At 37.0% G+C, this 16,741-nt stretch overlaps 1 pseudogene; it reads left to right on the top strand.

The window, feature by feature from the left end:
• The first annotated feature begins 246 nt into the window (after positions 1–246).
• On the top strand, positions 247–720 carry LOC145537133 (large ribosomal subunit protein uL23 pseudogene; annotated as a pseudogene).
• The last annotated feature ends 16,021 nt before the right edge of the window (positions 721–16,741 follow it).

Here is a 16,741-nt window from a genome sequence, read left to right as displayed (position 1 = left end):
CTGATATCTAATATCACTTCCTAAAAAAAGGAAATAGTGTTCCTTGGAGAACTGACTGATTCCAGGAGCCTGAAAATTTGGATGATGAGACTAGAACATAAACAATTTGAAAATGTGCAAGATGAGTCAGAAAGCAAAGAACTGTCCAAAAAGAAACCCTATATAATGGGAATATATGGCTCCAAAGGGACTTAGGAGCCGACTGGAAGTGTTTCCAATGACCAAAAATGGATTGATTGCCTTTTCATGAAGATGGTGCCGAAGGCGAAGAAGGAAGCCCCTGCCCCTCCTAAAGCTGAAGCCAAAGCAAAGGCTTTGAAGGCCAAGAAAGCAGTGTTGAAAGGTGTCCACAGCCACAAGAAAAAGAAGATCCAGACGTCACCCACCTTCCGGCGGCCCAAAACACTGCGGCTCAGGAGGCAGCCCAAATATCCTCGGAAGAGCGGCTCTAGGAGAAACAAACTTGACCACTATGCCATCAAATTCCCCCTCACCACTGAGTCAGCCATGAAGAAAACAGAAGACAACAACACACTGGTATTCACTGTGGATGTCAAGGCCAACAAGCACCAAATTAAACAGGCTGTGAAGAAGCTCTATGACATTGACGTGGCTAAGGTCAATACTCTGATTAGGCCTGATGGAGAGAAGAAGGCATATGTTAGACTGGCTCCTGACTATGATGCTTTGGATGTTGCCAACAAAACCGTGATCATCTAAACTGAGTCCACCTGGCTAATTCCAAATATAAAAGTTTTCACTATGAAAAAAAAAAAAGGAATGATTTAAGGAACAAACAAAAACGAAACAAAAGAAAAAGAAATGAAAAATATTGTCATTTAGGTCTATTTTTAAAAAATTCACTGATATTAATTAATAAGGAAGTAGAGGTAAGTATTTCATGCAGAAGAATTCCAAATAATTTATATAAATATAAATATATATTATATTATATATATATATATATAAATATATGCTCTGCCCTGATAGAAATATGATTAACTCTACACCAGTTAAGTGCCATTTGTTCTTATGACTTCCTTCAAACAGTAAAATGTGAAAAGGGGTAATAAGAGTCACTTTACACTGGAGAAACTTGAAAAACACTATTTCAGCCAGGTGATTAGGATCAGCTTCAACACTCAAAAATTATTTTGATATTATGTACTCGATGTGATTCAATGAAAATGGCATTTTACCTCTTTGGTTTTTGCCCCATAAATCATATCACCAGTCTAATCATGCGAAAAACAACAGACAAATCCCAAATGAGTGATATGCTACAAAATATCTTACCTGCAACCCTCTAAACTGGAAAGGTCATCCAAAACAAGGAAAATCCGATAAAACATCACAGCCAAGAGGAGCCTAAAGTGACCTGACAACTAAATGCAATATGGTAGGCTGGATGGGATCCTGGAACAGAAAAAAGACATTAGATAAAGAATTTTAAAATCTGAATATGAACTTTAGTTTTTTTCTGCCTCTCAGGTACCACCAGCAAACAGTTGGAGCCACAGCAGCACCAGATAAACCAATCAGGCAATTAGCACTTTAAAGGCTCTGAAAATTATATTTATTTAGGAGGCCAGAATTTGTATGCTAAACCTAAACAAGGTGCCAGTTTTCTAAAATAAAATATTTAAACAGGCTCCAGAGATTCCTATCCTAATGGTCAAAGAATCCAGGATACAACAGAAAAAAAAGACCATAATAGCAAGAACCAGGAAAATCACAACTTGAATGAGAAAAGATAATCAAGTAGCTCCAGCATAGAGATAAATCAGATGTTGCAACTATCTGACAAATTTTTAGAGCAACCATAATAAAAATGCTTTAATAAGCAATTACAAATGATCTTGAAACAGCCGAAAAATCTACATCTCAGAGGTAAATATATACATAAAGAATAATTTTAAGACAATAACAAAAGTTCCAAAATTTTTAAGACAATAACAAAAGTTCCAAAATTCCATATGTTCAGAGTCCTAGAAAAAAAAGAGTGGGGCTGAAAATTGAGAAATGACTGCTCAAAATGTCAAAAATATAGTAAAAAAATATAAACCAAGAGTGTCTAGAAAATGAGTGAACTATGTATATGACATAAATAAATCTATACCAATCTAGACCAAATCTACAACATAGTCAATCTTTTACAACTAAAGACTAAAACAATGAAAGCCATGATACCAAAATGACACATTAAGGGGCTCCGCCTTGTGGCCCAGTGGTAAAGAATCCTCCTGCCAATGTAGGAGACATGGGTTCGATCCCTGGTCCGAGAAGATCCCACATGCCATGGAACAACTAAGTCTGCATGCCACAAATATTGAACCTGTGCTCTAGAGCCTGGGAACCACAAGCAGTGAGCCCATGTGCTGCAGCTACTGAAGCCTGCCCAATCTAGATCCTGTGCTCCACAACAAGAGAAGCCACCACAATGAGAAGCCTGCACACTACAGCCAGAGAGTAGACCCCTCTTGTCACAACTAGAGAAAAGTCTGTGCAGCATCAGAGACCAGAACAATCAAAACTAACTAACTAAAATAAAATAAAATAAAAAGCACATTATTTAAAAAACAAAATGACACATTATTTATGAGGGAAACATCAATTTTAACGACACCAAATTTCTCATCTGACTAATAGGGGCCATTAGGAAGTGTCATGACATTTTTTAGGTGTTCAGCAAAAGTACTGTTAACTATTAATTTTGTATCCAGCATCAATATACTTCATGAATTTGATAAAAGATAAAAGAAGGACTTGGAGAGAATGATAAAGGAATAAAGTGTAGTGAAAGTGGATTAAAACAAAAACCATTAAAAACTGATAATCTATCTTATTTTGTTTAAAAGTGGGAAAGGACAAGAGATCTAAAAGGGAGTGAAGTTTCATCACTTGGAGTGATGAAATTGGATACCAGTGAACTCTGGTAAGTCATATATCTATACTGTAAATCCCAGAGCAATCAATGAGAAAATTTTACAAAGCAAAACACTCAAAAACACTATGTAAAAATCAAGATGAAATTGTGTTCAAAGTAGGGCACAGAAAGGTAAGAAAGATAAAACAGTTGAATGAGATACAAGGGAAACAAAAAAATAAAATAAAACAAATAAATTGCCAGACATAAACCCTAGCATACCAATAGTTACCATAAGGTAAATTAACTAAATGTATCAATTTAGACTCCTTGAGAGTCTCTTGGACTGCAAGGAGATCCAACCAGTCCATCCTAAAGGAAATCAGTCCTGAATATTCATTGGAAGGACTGATGCTGAAGCTGAAACTCCAATACTTTGGCCACCTGATACAAAGAACTGACTCACTAGAAAAGACCTTTATGCTGTGAAAGATTGAAGGTGGGAGGAGAAGGGGATGACAGAGGATGAGATGGTTGGATGGCATCACCAATTCGATGGACATGAGTTTGAGCAAACTCTGGGAGTTAGTGATGGACAGGGAAGCCTGGCATGCTGCAGTCCATGGGGTCGCAAAGAGTCGGACACAACTGAGTGACTGAACTGAACTGATCGATTAAAAGGCAGATATTAGTGGTATCAGTAAGACATATAACCTAATAATACAATGTTTATATGAAAATCATTTCAATTTAAATAATATAGGTAAATTAAACTAAAAAGGATAGAAAATGTTATGGAAACAATTAATTATATAGCAGGTGTGTTTGTCAGGTTTCTCCACTATAATATTACCTTCCCCCTTTCTATACTGTACACTATGGGAAGAATGACTATAGTGTGAAGAATTACTCTTCACACTTAAGGAGTGAAGAGTTATGCTCCACCACCTTGAGTCCAGAGTATACACTTAAAATATTTGGAATTCTTACACACAGGAGATTTGTCTCTCTTCATTTATTAATTTATTTAGTCATTATTTCTAACAGTATGTACTCATGGAATTTTTATACCTTGAGTTACTATAATCCAACACTATTTTGTTTGGTTGCTCAAATTTCTACTTTGGCCACATAAACAAAACAAAAAATATCAGGAATATCTATATTAATTACATAGTGTAGACCTCATCACAAAAGAATTAGTAGAAATCAAAACAAAACATTACATAATAATAAAAGAATCAATCTTTCAAAAGTAGTCTTTCCTAATCCTTTCTATCCACTCCTCTTATTAGTATGTATGAATCTTCCTCTGTGTTCCAGACCCATCTGTCCTTACTGCTGTCAGAGCAAACATCACACTATTTTTGGTAATTACATTTTTTTATAACTAACCCTAATAGGTTGTAGGGGCTTTCCAGGTGGCACAGTTGGTAAAGAGTCTGCCTGCCAGTGCAGGAGATGCAAGAGACAAGGGTTCAATCTCTTGGTCAGGAAGATCCCCTGGAGTAGGAAATGGTAACCTGCTCCAGTATTCTCACCTGGAGAATTCCATGGACAGAGGAGCCTGGTGGGCTACGGTCCACAGGAGTTGCAAAGAGTTGGACATGACTGAGCACACACAAAATAGACTTGTAAGTGCTTTGGAAAACCTGATCCATCTCCATGTCTTTAGATGCCAGCATATTACCTGGTGCCTAGTAGGTGATCAGAGAAGGCAATGGCACCCCACTCCAGTACTCTTGCCTGGAAAAATCCCATGGACGGAGGAGCCTGGTAGGTTGCAGTCCATGGGGTTGCTAAGAGTCAGACATGACTGAGCGACTTCATTTTCACTTTTCACTTTCATGCATTGGAGAAGGAAATGGCAACCCACTCCAGTGTTCTTGCCTGGAGAATCCCAGGGACGGGGGAGCTTGGTGGGCTGCCGTCTATGGGGTCGCACAGAGTCGGATACGACTGAAGCGACTTAGCAGCAGCAGCAGCAGCAGTAGGTGATCAGTAAGTTATTGCTTTAATGATCTAGGAGATAGATAGGCCCCAGGCTGAGCAACTGCAGCTGGTTCCCTGCTGCCCTGAGTCAGACCCAATATGGGCACAAATGAGATTGGCCAGAGACAACCTGGAAAACTACCTTCACGTGAGCAACCTAAGCCACTCCTATTACATGCACCTCATTCCAAGTTTGCTTGTGTGCTCTTCCATAAGTACTTTGCTTCTAATAAGCACTGTCTCTGTTTACCAATCCTGGTCTCTTTGCCGAATTTTTTCTTCAAAAAAGACAATGACCAAGGTCCTTCTTCTAGCCATTTCACTTCTGGAATCATTACAACTGAAATTCAGGCCAGTAAGAGTTTTTCTCTTTTTTAATTGAAGTATAGTTGATTTACAATATTTTGTTAGTTTCAGATGTAAAGTTATTCAGTTATATATATATGTATACATACATATATACATATTTTTTCAGATTTTTTTTCTATTATAAGCTATTAGATATTGATTACAGTTCCCTTTGCTATACACTAAATCCTTGTTGTTTATCTATTTTATGTAAAATGGTAAGTATCTATAAATCCTATATTCCTGATTTATTCCTCCCTCCCTTTCCCCTTTGGTAACCATAAGTTTGTTTCCTATGTCTGTGTGTCTGTTTCTCCTTTGTAAATAAACTCATTTGCATTATTTTTGACCCCACGTGTGATAAAATATAATATTCGTCTTTGTCTCTCTTACTTCACTCATTATGATAATCTCTAGGTCCATTCAAATTCTTGCAAATGGCAATATTTCATTCTTTTCTATGGTTGAGTAATATTTCTGTGCAGGAGGAAGCAGCACTCACACTTCCTCCTCCCAGTCTCATTCTTCACCCTCCTCCTGGGTGCAGAAAGCGTCAACTTGAATGGCTCCCTCACACCCATCACTGCACAGCTTCTGTATCAGGTGCAGGTACAGTTTCCAGGCATCTGTCTCTGACCCCTGAGTTTACCATATTGCCCTGAAGTGCCTGGATGTGAGCACTATGTGCAGCATAATTGTTGAGGAGGTCTAAGGTGGCGACTGGGGGAAGGAGGCTACCAAGGAGCAGAAGGCCATCCAGAGTGGGTCCATCAAAGAGTCCCTGCCTCTCTTCCTGAGGAGGGGTAGGCACTGGGCCTGCAACACACCTGAAACACTTTAGTGCTTATCAAAGACTTACTGTGTAGAAGAAGTCTCTGGACTGGTAAACCCGTGATGTTGCTCCAAGCTTATACCCCTTCTCCGCCAGTGTTTTTCAATGGACTTGTTCATAATAATTATAAAAACAAAAAAATATGGGCACACATTTATCTGGGTACAACAATAATGACATTTGTCCAATCCAATCAGCAAGTAGTAGCTCTACTTTTTCAAGTCGTCTTTTACCTCACCGAGTTTGCACAAATCACTTGCACTTTATTCATATGTCCTGTACGGTTATGGCGCTATTGTGAAAAGGATTGTCTTTAGCAGTTGTATCTGGTATGTAGGACAGCTGCATCTAAACAGGTTCCTAAACATCTATTAGCACATCTTCTACTGATTATCCGTGTGTGTGTGTGTTTTATGGAGGCACTCATATTTTTGCTACTTAGACATAGGTGTTATTTTCAGCTACACTGTTTATTTAATGTATTTTTATATACTAAGCTTAAGATTCATTAGTGTCACATACCTCATTGTGCTTTTTTTTCAAATGATGCTGTCATTTTGTTTGATTTTGTCTTGGAATCTGCTTCTGGATTCGGAGACAGGGAGACAACAGAGTGTGAGAGATGTCTGTGCACTGTGTGCTCTGTTTGATGTTCTGAAATCCCTATCTTATATGTGTGTTAGGTATTCAGAAATTAGTAAATACCTGAAAAATGAGATTAGGTATTTTGATTTCAACACAACAGGGCTTGTATATGGGAAGGGTTGGTTGTCGATGTATTTGGTCTCAGATTATGAGAAGACGGTGGTGTCCAGATTTTCTAAATTTTTGACAAGGAGAAATATTAATAGCAGAATGTTTACAGATTCAGATTCTGGGGCAGACTACCTGTGTTTGAATCCAGGTGCTGCTCCCTACTAGTTAAATAATTTATGTCAAGTTGCTCTGTATTCTTCATCTTTTTCTTCTTTAAATAATGTTAACAACTAACAATTTTGTCTTCAGGGTAGCATAGCACTTTGTACTTACTAAGTTATTAATGAATGCTTTTTTCCCACTGATTTATCAAAACTTCCTCATATCAAGTCACCTCGTAACAAAGCAGCATCTCCATGATAGCTGAGATTTAGCCGTCCTAGTTACACCATCTCATGCTGGGTTAATCTATACATTAGAAGGCACAATGGTATCAAGGGAAAGTAATTAGCATGGTAATAAACCCAGATAGAAATCAGCAGGAAGCAATTGTTTCCATAAAGATCATATAGAAGGCAACAATGAGGTACTCGCAGAAAAACTGAAAGGAAATAAGATTTTTCTCTACATGTGACATACAAAAATCAGAGCAAAGATATTCTGATTTTCTTTAAGAAATAAGACATATTCACAGTGTGATTGCATGTATAAAAAGATTTTTGAAAACAGGCAATACTATACTATATTCTTTAGGAGTATTTTTGATAGAAAAACTCTAAAGAAATGCAAGGAAATAATTTAAGCAAGGATCTGATTAGGCTTAAGTCTATGCAGGAGGGATGGCTTTATGACTTGATTGGGGAAATGTGTCATGTGTTTTTGTTACTCTTGCTGTATAACAAACTACCCCAAACTTAGTGCATAAAGCCACAGCCATTTTATTATATGCTTGGAGTTTCAGAGTAAGGAATTCAGAAAAAACAAAGTGGATATAACTTGTTTCACTTGATGTCTGTGCCCTCACTGGGGGGGAAAAAAAACAATGGCTGGGGGCTGAAACCATCTGAAGGCTCATTCAGTCAAATGGCCAGCACTTGTATTGAGAACACTGGAAAACCAGGACTGACAAATAGTGCTTACATATTACATCTCAGTGTAATTTGGCTCCCCCACAGCATGACAGGCTTCACAGTAGTTAGGCTTCATATTTTGTAACTCAGGCTCCAAAGAAGAGTGTTTCCATAAATGAGGTAGATGCAGCATCACTTTGTATGGCCAAGACTCAAAATTCATGTCACATCACTTCTGTAATACTCTATTAATTACAAGTTAGTCACAAGTCCTTCCAGATTCAAGTAGAAGAATTAGACTTCATCACTTAAGGCAGAGAGGTGACAACTTTTACAAGAGCATGAGAGGTAGAAAATATCATTATTGCCATCTTTGGAAACTATAGCCATTCACAGTGGGCTTTTATGTAGCTGTTTATGCTTTATTCAGCTGTTTCCTGTGTAAATATTTAACAGTTCACATAGAGTTTAGGTACAATTAGTATATGATTAATTCACAATATAAAAAAGAGTGATTCTGACTCTAATCTCAGGCCAAGATCAAGACCAGGCTAAATGTATTACTGTAGTTACAGAGAGAATATGACAGCCAGAAGGAGGCTGGTTGGTTAGGCCTACAGGAAGCTTTGGAAATGCCCATATAAGAATAGTCCAGGGTAGAAAAAGTCTTGTTCAGAAGACTATAAGTATTTCTGATCCCATCAGAAAAGTTTAACCTATTACTACTCAGACATATTGGACTGCCTTGTCATGATATCACTGAATGACCCTTATTCTGTTCTAAGTGTTCAGCCATTCCAAAAATATTTACTGAGTATTAATCATGTGCTAAATAGAATGTTAGAATGACTCAAGGCTATGGAAAAAAGTAGAGATAGATAAAGATGCTCAAGTACCAGTGCTTAAGGTAAATATTAAATGAGCATTGGGTTAGCCAAACTTAGAAAGTCCATGATACCACAAGAAATATATCTATAGAATACACACAGGAAATGGGAAGAAAATGAAAATATGTCACTGCAAAAAAATCAATTAAACATAGAGGAAGGCAATAAAGCCAGAAATTATAAGATGCACAGAAAACAGTTAACAAAATGGCAATTCTAAGCCCTTCCTTGTTGGTAATTCTTAAAATGTTAATAGATTAAACTTGTCAATCAAAAGACACAGACTGGCAGAATGGAGTCTAGAAGCAGATTCAACTGTACGTTATCTACAAGAAATTCATTTTATCTCTAAGTATATGTACAGGTAGAAAGTAAAATGATATTCCATGCAAATAGTAAAGCAAAGAGAGCATGGGTGGCTATATTAATATCAGATAAAATAGAAGTTATGTCAAAAACTGTCACAAAAGACAAAAAAGAGACATTATGTAATGATAAAAGGGTCACTTCACCAAGAAGATATAATAATTTAAAATATACATGTATCAAAGATCAGAACTATTAATATATGAAGCAAATACTAACAGAACTGAAGTGAGAAATATGTAGTCTTTTAATAATAGTAGGATATTTCAATAACCCACTTTCAATAATAGATAATACAGAGAAAACAATCAGTAAGAAAACAGAGAACTTGAATAAAACTACAGACCAATTGCACCTAACAGTCATTTACAGAACACTGCACCACGAACACCAGAGCACACATCTTTATCAAGTTTACTGGAACATTTCTCTAGGATAGAGTTTATGTTAGGCTTCAAAACAAGTCTTAATAAATTTTAAAAGATTAAACTCATACAAAAGTATCTGTTCCAATCACAATAGAATGAAACTATGTCAGTAGCAGAAGGAAAACAGGAAAATGCAAAAATATGTGGAAATTTAATAATACACACTTAAATAACAAATGAGTCAAAGAAGAAATCACAAGGAAAATTAGAAAATACCTTGAAACAAATGAAAACAAAAACACAGCATAGAAAAACACAGGTTGAGATAAAATAGAGGGAAATTTATAGTTATAAATGCATCCATTAAAAAAGAAGAAAGATCTCAAATCAACAACCTAACTTTTATACTTTAAGGAGCTAGAAAAATAAGGACAAACTACACCCAAAACTAGCAAATGAAGGAAATAACAAAGGTTAGTGAGCAGAGAAATGTCTGGATAATCAACAGAACCAAGTGTTGGTTCTTTGGAAAAACCAATGCAATTGACAGATTTTTAGCTGGATTAAGACAAAAAGAGCACTCATATAATTAAAATCAGAAATGAAAGAGTGCACATTGCAACCTATTTTACAGAAATACAAAGGACTATAAAAGAATACTATAAATAATTGTACACCAACAAATTGGATAATCAGGATGGAATGGACAAATTCTTAAAAATAAACAACCTACCAAGACTGATTTATGCAGAAATAAAAAATGTGAACAGACCTAAACTGGCAATGAGATTCAATCAGTGATCAAAAATCTCCCAACACAGAAAAGCCCAGGACTAATGACTTTGTTGAATTCTACCAAACTTTTAAAGAAGAATTAACATAAGTCCTCCTCAAACACTTGCCAAAAACATTGAAGAGGAGGGAACACTTACAAATTCATTATATGAGGCCTGCACTACCCTGATACCACAGGCAAAGACATTACAAGGAAAGAAAGTGACAGACCAATATTCCTCATGAATACTAATGTAAAAATTTAGAATAAAATACTAGCAAATAGAATTCAATACCATATTAAAATAATTATACACCAGGACCTGGTAGGATAGACTCCTGGAATGAAAAGCTGTTTCTTCAATACAGGAAAATAAATCAGTGTAATTCACCAAATTGAGAGAATTAAAAAATTGCCACATAATTATCTCAATTACACAGAAAAATCATTTGAATAAATCAATGCTGTGCTATGCTTAGTTGCTCAGCAGTGTCCGACTCTTTGCGATCCCATGGACTGTAGCCAGCCAGGCTCCTCTGTCCATGGAATTCTCTAGGCAAGAATACTGGAGTGGGTAGCCATTCCCTTCTTCAGGGTATATTCCCAACCCAGGAATCAAAACAGGGCCTCCTGCATGCAGGCAGATTCTTTACCAGTGGAGCTACCAGGGAAGTCCTTGAGTAAATCAATAGTTCATAATAAAAACACTCAACAAACTAGGAATAGAAAGAAACTAACTCAACATAATAAAGGTCATATGTGAAAAGCTCACAGTTACTATAATACTCATTAATAAAAGACTGAAAGCTTAGCCCCCCTAAGATCAGGAACAAGATCAAGATGACTATTTTCATCACTTCTATTTAACATAGTACTAGAACTTATCACCAGAGCACTTTTCTAAGAAAAAAAAAGTATGCAAATTAGAAAGGAAGAGGTAAAATTACCTCTGTTGATAACATGATCTTATATGCACAAAACTCTAAAGATACCACAAAAAATTATTAGAACTAATCAATAAGTGTATCAAAATTGCAAGATACAAAATAAACATTCAAAAAAGTTATGTTTCTAATATATTAATAATGAAAAATCTAAAAAGAAATCAAGAAAACAATTCCATTTACAATATAGCATTGAATAAAATAAAATATTTAGGAAAAAAACTTACCAAGGAGGTGAAAAACATGTAAAACAAAAACTCAAAGCATTGTGCTGAAAGAAATTAAAGAAGCACACACACACACAAAATGGAAAGACATTCCATGTTCATGAATTAGAAGACAACATTGTTAAGATATCAATACTACTTAATGTGATCTAAAGTTTCAATGCAATTGCTATCAAAATCCTATTGACATTTTTTAAAAGAAAAAGAAAACTCTATGCTAAAATTCATATGGAATATCTTTTTTTTTAAAAAAATGAAATTTAAGGACTACACTACCTGATTTCAAAGCTTACTGCAAAGCTGTAACAGCCAAATTAGTGTGGTACTGGCATAAAGACAGACATATTGACCAATGGAATAGAACAGAGAGTCCAGAGATGAACCTGTGTTGATATGGTCAAATCACTTTCAGCAAGTGTTCGAAGACATTCAATCAGGAAAAGGAAGTCTTTTACACAACTGGATCTTCAAAAGTTCGATATTCCCATGTAAAAGAATGACGTTCGTCTCTTTACTTTACACAAAATTTAACTCAAAATAGGTCAATGACCTAAGCATAAAAGATAAAACTATAAAAGTCTTAAATGAAAACATAGGGGGAAATAATCATGATACCAGATTTGGCAATGATTTCCTGAATATGAGACCAAAAGCACAGGCAACAAAAATAAAAATAGATAAATTGGGCTACATCAAAACTGTAAATCTCTGTATATATCATAGAACACAACCAACAAGGTGAGAAACTAATTTATAGAATGGAATAAAATATTTCTAAATCATGTACTGTGAACCAAGAACTTCCAGATGTTCAAGCTGGATTTAGAAAAGGCAGAGGATCCAGAGATCAATTATCAACATCTGTTGGATAATAGAAAAAACAACAGATTCCAGAAAAATATCTACTTCTGCTTCATTGACTATGCTAAAGCCTTTGACTGTGTGGATCACAGCAAACTGTGGACAATTCTTAAAGAGATGGGAATACCAGACCATCTTATCTGCCTCCTGAGAAACTTGTATGCAGGTCAAGAAATAACAGAACCAGACAAGGAACAATGGGTTGGTTCAAAACCGGGACAGGAGTACGTCAAGGCTGTATATTGTCACCCTGCTTATTTAACTTATATGCAGAGCAGAGTACATCATGCAAAATGCAGGCTGGATGAAGCACAGGCTGGAATCAAGATTGCTGGGAGGAAAAAAAAAAAGATTGCTGGGAGAAATATCAATAACCTCAGATATGTAGATGACACCACTTTAATGGCAGAAAGTGAAGAGGAACTAAACAGCCTCTTGATGAAGGTAAAAGAGGAGAGTGAAAAAGCTGGCTTAAAACTCAACATTCAAAAAACTTAGATCATGGCATCTGGTCCCATCACTTCAGGGCAAATGGATGGAGAAACAATGGAAACAGCGACAGACTTTATATTCTTGGGCTCCAAAGTCACTGTAGATGGTGACTGCGGTCATGAAATTAAAAGATGCATGCTCACTGGAAGAAAAGCTATGACAAATCTACACAGCATATTAAAAAGCAGAGACATTACTTTGCTGACAAAGGTCCATATAGTCAAAGCTATGATTTTTCCAGTAGTCACATATGGATGTGAGAGCTGTACCATAAAGAAGGCTGAGCAGCAAAGAAATGATGCTTTTGAACTGTGGTGTTGGAGAAGACTCTTTTAAGTCCCTTGGACTGCAAGGAGATCAAACCAGACAATCCTAAAGGAAATCAATCCTAAATATTCACTGGAAGGACTGATGCTGAAGCTGAAGCTCCAATACTTTGATCACCTGATGCAAAGAGCCAACTCAATGGAAAAGACCCTGATACTGGGAAATATTGAAGGCAAGAGGAGAAGTGGATGACAGAGGATGAGATGGCTGGATGGCATTACCGACTCAATGGACATGAGTTTGAGCTAGCTCCAGGAGATGGTGAAGGACAGGGAAGCCTGGCATTCTGCAAACCATGGGGTCGAAAAATGTCAGACATGACTGAGCAACTGAACAACAACAAATCATGTATCTGATAAGAGTTAATATGCAGCATACATAAAGAACTCCTAGAACTCCTATAATAATGATAGCAACAAAAACCAAACAATCTGGACCTATGTGTATGAGAAGCCTTAATGTTGCAGACGTTGACCATTTGACATAAGCCCCAGAAGATGTGAATGCTTCTCTACCAAGCAGAAAAAGCAAAGGAAGTGAGCTAAGAAACAGGGACCCAGTGGAAGGCAGGGCAAACTGGCCAGAGCACCATAAAGAAGACAGAAGAGAAAGGAAAACCAGATTGGAGGGACTCCATGATTCTTCTCCAAGATATTTCTATAGGCTGCTTCACTTCCAGAATATTTCTGCACTGATTCACTTGTAAGGATGATCCTAGATAGAGACAGTAGGTGCAGTAGGACAAGCTACTTATGAAAGGACCACTTCTTATGGAAACACCAAAATCACAACTAACTGTTAGTCATCGACCAAAAAAAAAAAAAAAAAAAGCTAGAATCTATCAAAAAGCATACCCTATACCCAAAGACAAAGAGAAAGCCACAACAAGATGGTAGGAGGGGTGCAATTGCAATAAAATCAATTCCCAGACTGACAAAGTAGAAAATAATTTTACCACAGAAGTTCTCCTACAGGAGTGAAAGTTCTGAGTCCCATGTCAAATCCCTCAGCCTGGGGGTCTGGCAACAAGAAGAAGAACCCCCAGAGAATCTGGCTTTGAAGGTCTGCAGGGTTAGATTGCAGGAATTCCACAGGATGGGGTGGGGGAAGAAACTCTACTCTTGGAGGGTGCACACACGGTCTTGTGGGTACCAGAATCCAGGGAAAAGAGCAGTGACATCATAAGTATTAGAAGATCTCTTGTGAAGGTGGGGGGTAGCTGTGATTTACTGTGGCAAAAAAGACTGATAACAGCAGTTCTGGGAACACTTATTGGTGTGAGCCCTCCTGGAGGCCACCATTTTCTTACCAAGATCTGTCCCCATCCAACAGGCTGCTGGCTCCAGTGCTGGGATGCCTCAGGCCAAATAACCAACAGGGCAGGAACACAGTCCCATCCAAAAGCAGACAGGCTGCGTAAAATCTTCCTTCCTTCCACAGCCTTCTAGGCATGCCCTTTGGCATGGCCCTGCTCACCAGAGGGAGTAGATCCAGCTCCATCAGCCAATGAGCAGGCACCAGTCCTTCCTAGCAAAAAGCTTGCACATGCCTCTTAAATAGTCTCATTCACCAGGGGTCAGAGAGTGGAAGCAAGGAAAACTACAACCCTGCAGCTTATGGAATAGAAACTGCAATTACAAAAAGTTAGACAAGATGAGATGGCAGAGGAATATATCCCAGATGGAGGAAGAAGATAAAAACCCCAGGAGAAGAACTCAGTGAAGTGGAGATAGGAAATCTACTTGAAGAGGGATTCACAGTAATGATATTAATAGATGATCCAAGATCTCAGACAAACAGTAGGGGCACAGATCAAGAAATCACAAAAAAATGTTTAATAAAGACTTAGAAGAACTAAAGAACAAACACACTGAGATGAACAATACAATAACTGAAATGAAAAATACACTAGAAGGAATCTATAGCACAATAACTTGAGGCAGAAGAACAAATTAGCAAACTGGAAGGCAGAATGGTGGAAATCACTGCTGCAAAACAGAATAAAGGAAAAAGAATGAAATGAGGACAGTCTAAGAGACTTCTGGGACATTAAATGCACAAACATTTGCATTATAGGAGTCCCAGAAGGAGAAGAGAGGAGGAAGGACCTGAGAAAACAACTCAGGAAATAAAAAAAAATCTCAAACAACCTAACCTGACATCTAAAGCAACTAGAGAGCGAGAAACAAAATCCAAAGTTAGCAAAAGGAAATAAATCACAAAGATCAGAACAGAAGTAATTGAAATAGAGATGAAGAAAACAATATAAAACATTAATGAAACTAAAAGCTGGTTCTTTGAGAAGATACAGGAGAGGGCTCATATCAATAACATTAGAAATGAAAAGGGAAAAGTTACAGCTGACATCACAGAAATATAAAGGATCATAAGAGACTACTATAAGCAACTATATGCCAATATAGACAACCCAGAATAAATGGACAAATAATTAGAAAGGTATAAGCTCCCAAGACAACTAGGAAGAAACAGAAAATATGAACAGACCAACCACAAGTACTGAAATTAAAACTGTGAGTAAAAACTCTAAACAAACAACAGTCAGGGACCAGATGGCTTCATAATCAAATTCTATCAAACACTTAGAGAAGAGTTAACATCTACCCTTCTAAAATTCTTCCAAAAATTTGCAGAGGAAGGAACACTGGCCAAGCTTACTCTATGAGGCCCCCATCACTCAATATCAAAACCAGAAAAAGATATCATACAGAAGGAAAACTACAGGTCAATATCACTGATGACCCTCCATAAAATACTAGCAATCCAAATCCAACAGCACATTAAAATGATGATACACCATGATCAATGGGATTTATCCCAGTGATGCAAGGATTTTTCAATATCCACAAATCAATATGTGTGATTGACACATCAAATCAACATGTTGAAGATGAAAACCATATGATCATCTCAATAGATGTGGGAAAAGCTTTTGATAAAATTCAATTCCATTTATGATTAAAAAAAAAAGAAAACTCCAGAAAATAGGCATAGAGGGAACATGTGTGTGTGCTAAGTCTCTTCAGTCATGTCCAACTCTTTGTGACCCTCTGGACTGTAGCCTGCCAGGCTCCTCTGTCCATGTGATTCTCCAGGCAAGAATACTGAAGTGGGTTGCAATGCCCTCTTCCAGGGGATCTTCCTAACCCAGGGATCAAACCCAGGACTCTTACATCTCCTTCACTGGCAGGTGGGTTCTTTACCACTAGTGCCAGCTAGGAATCCCATTGAGGGAACATACCTCAACATAATAAAGGCCATATATGACAAACTCACAGCAAACATCATTCTCAGTAGTGAAAAACTGAAAGTATTTCCTCTATGATCAGGAACAATACAAGGATGTCCACTCATGCCACTCTTATTCAACACAGTTTTGTAAGTCCTAGCATGGCAATCAGAGAATAAAAAGCAATAAATGGAATCCAAATTGGAAAATAAGAAGTAAAACTGTCAATATTTTCAGATAATATGGCACTATACACAGAAAATCTCAAAGACACTACCAAAAGAACTTAATGAATCCAGTAAAGTTGCCAGTTACAAAATTAATACACAGAAATATGTTGCATTTCTATACACTAACAATGAAATATCAGAAAGAGATATTAAAGAAATGATCCCATATACCATCATATAAAAAGAATAAAATACCTAGGAATAAACCTCTCT

Source organism: Giraffa tippelskirchi, chromosome X, assembly GCF_054371585.1.
Source record: "Giraffa tippelskirchi isolate mGirTip1 chromosome X, T2T-mGirTip1v1.2.pri, whole genome shotgun sequence".
NCBI lineage: Eukaryota > Metazoa > Chordata > Mammalia > Artiodactyla > Giraffidae > Giraffa > Giraffa tippelskirchi.
Note: the sequence above shows the minus strand (reverse complement) of the source record. Positions and strands in the feature narration are given on the sequence as shown.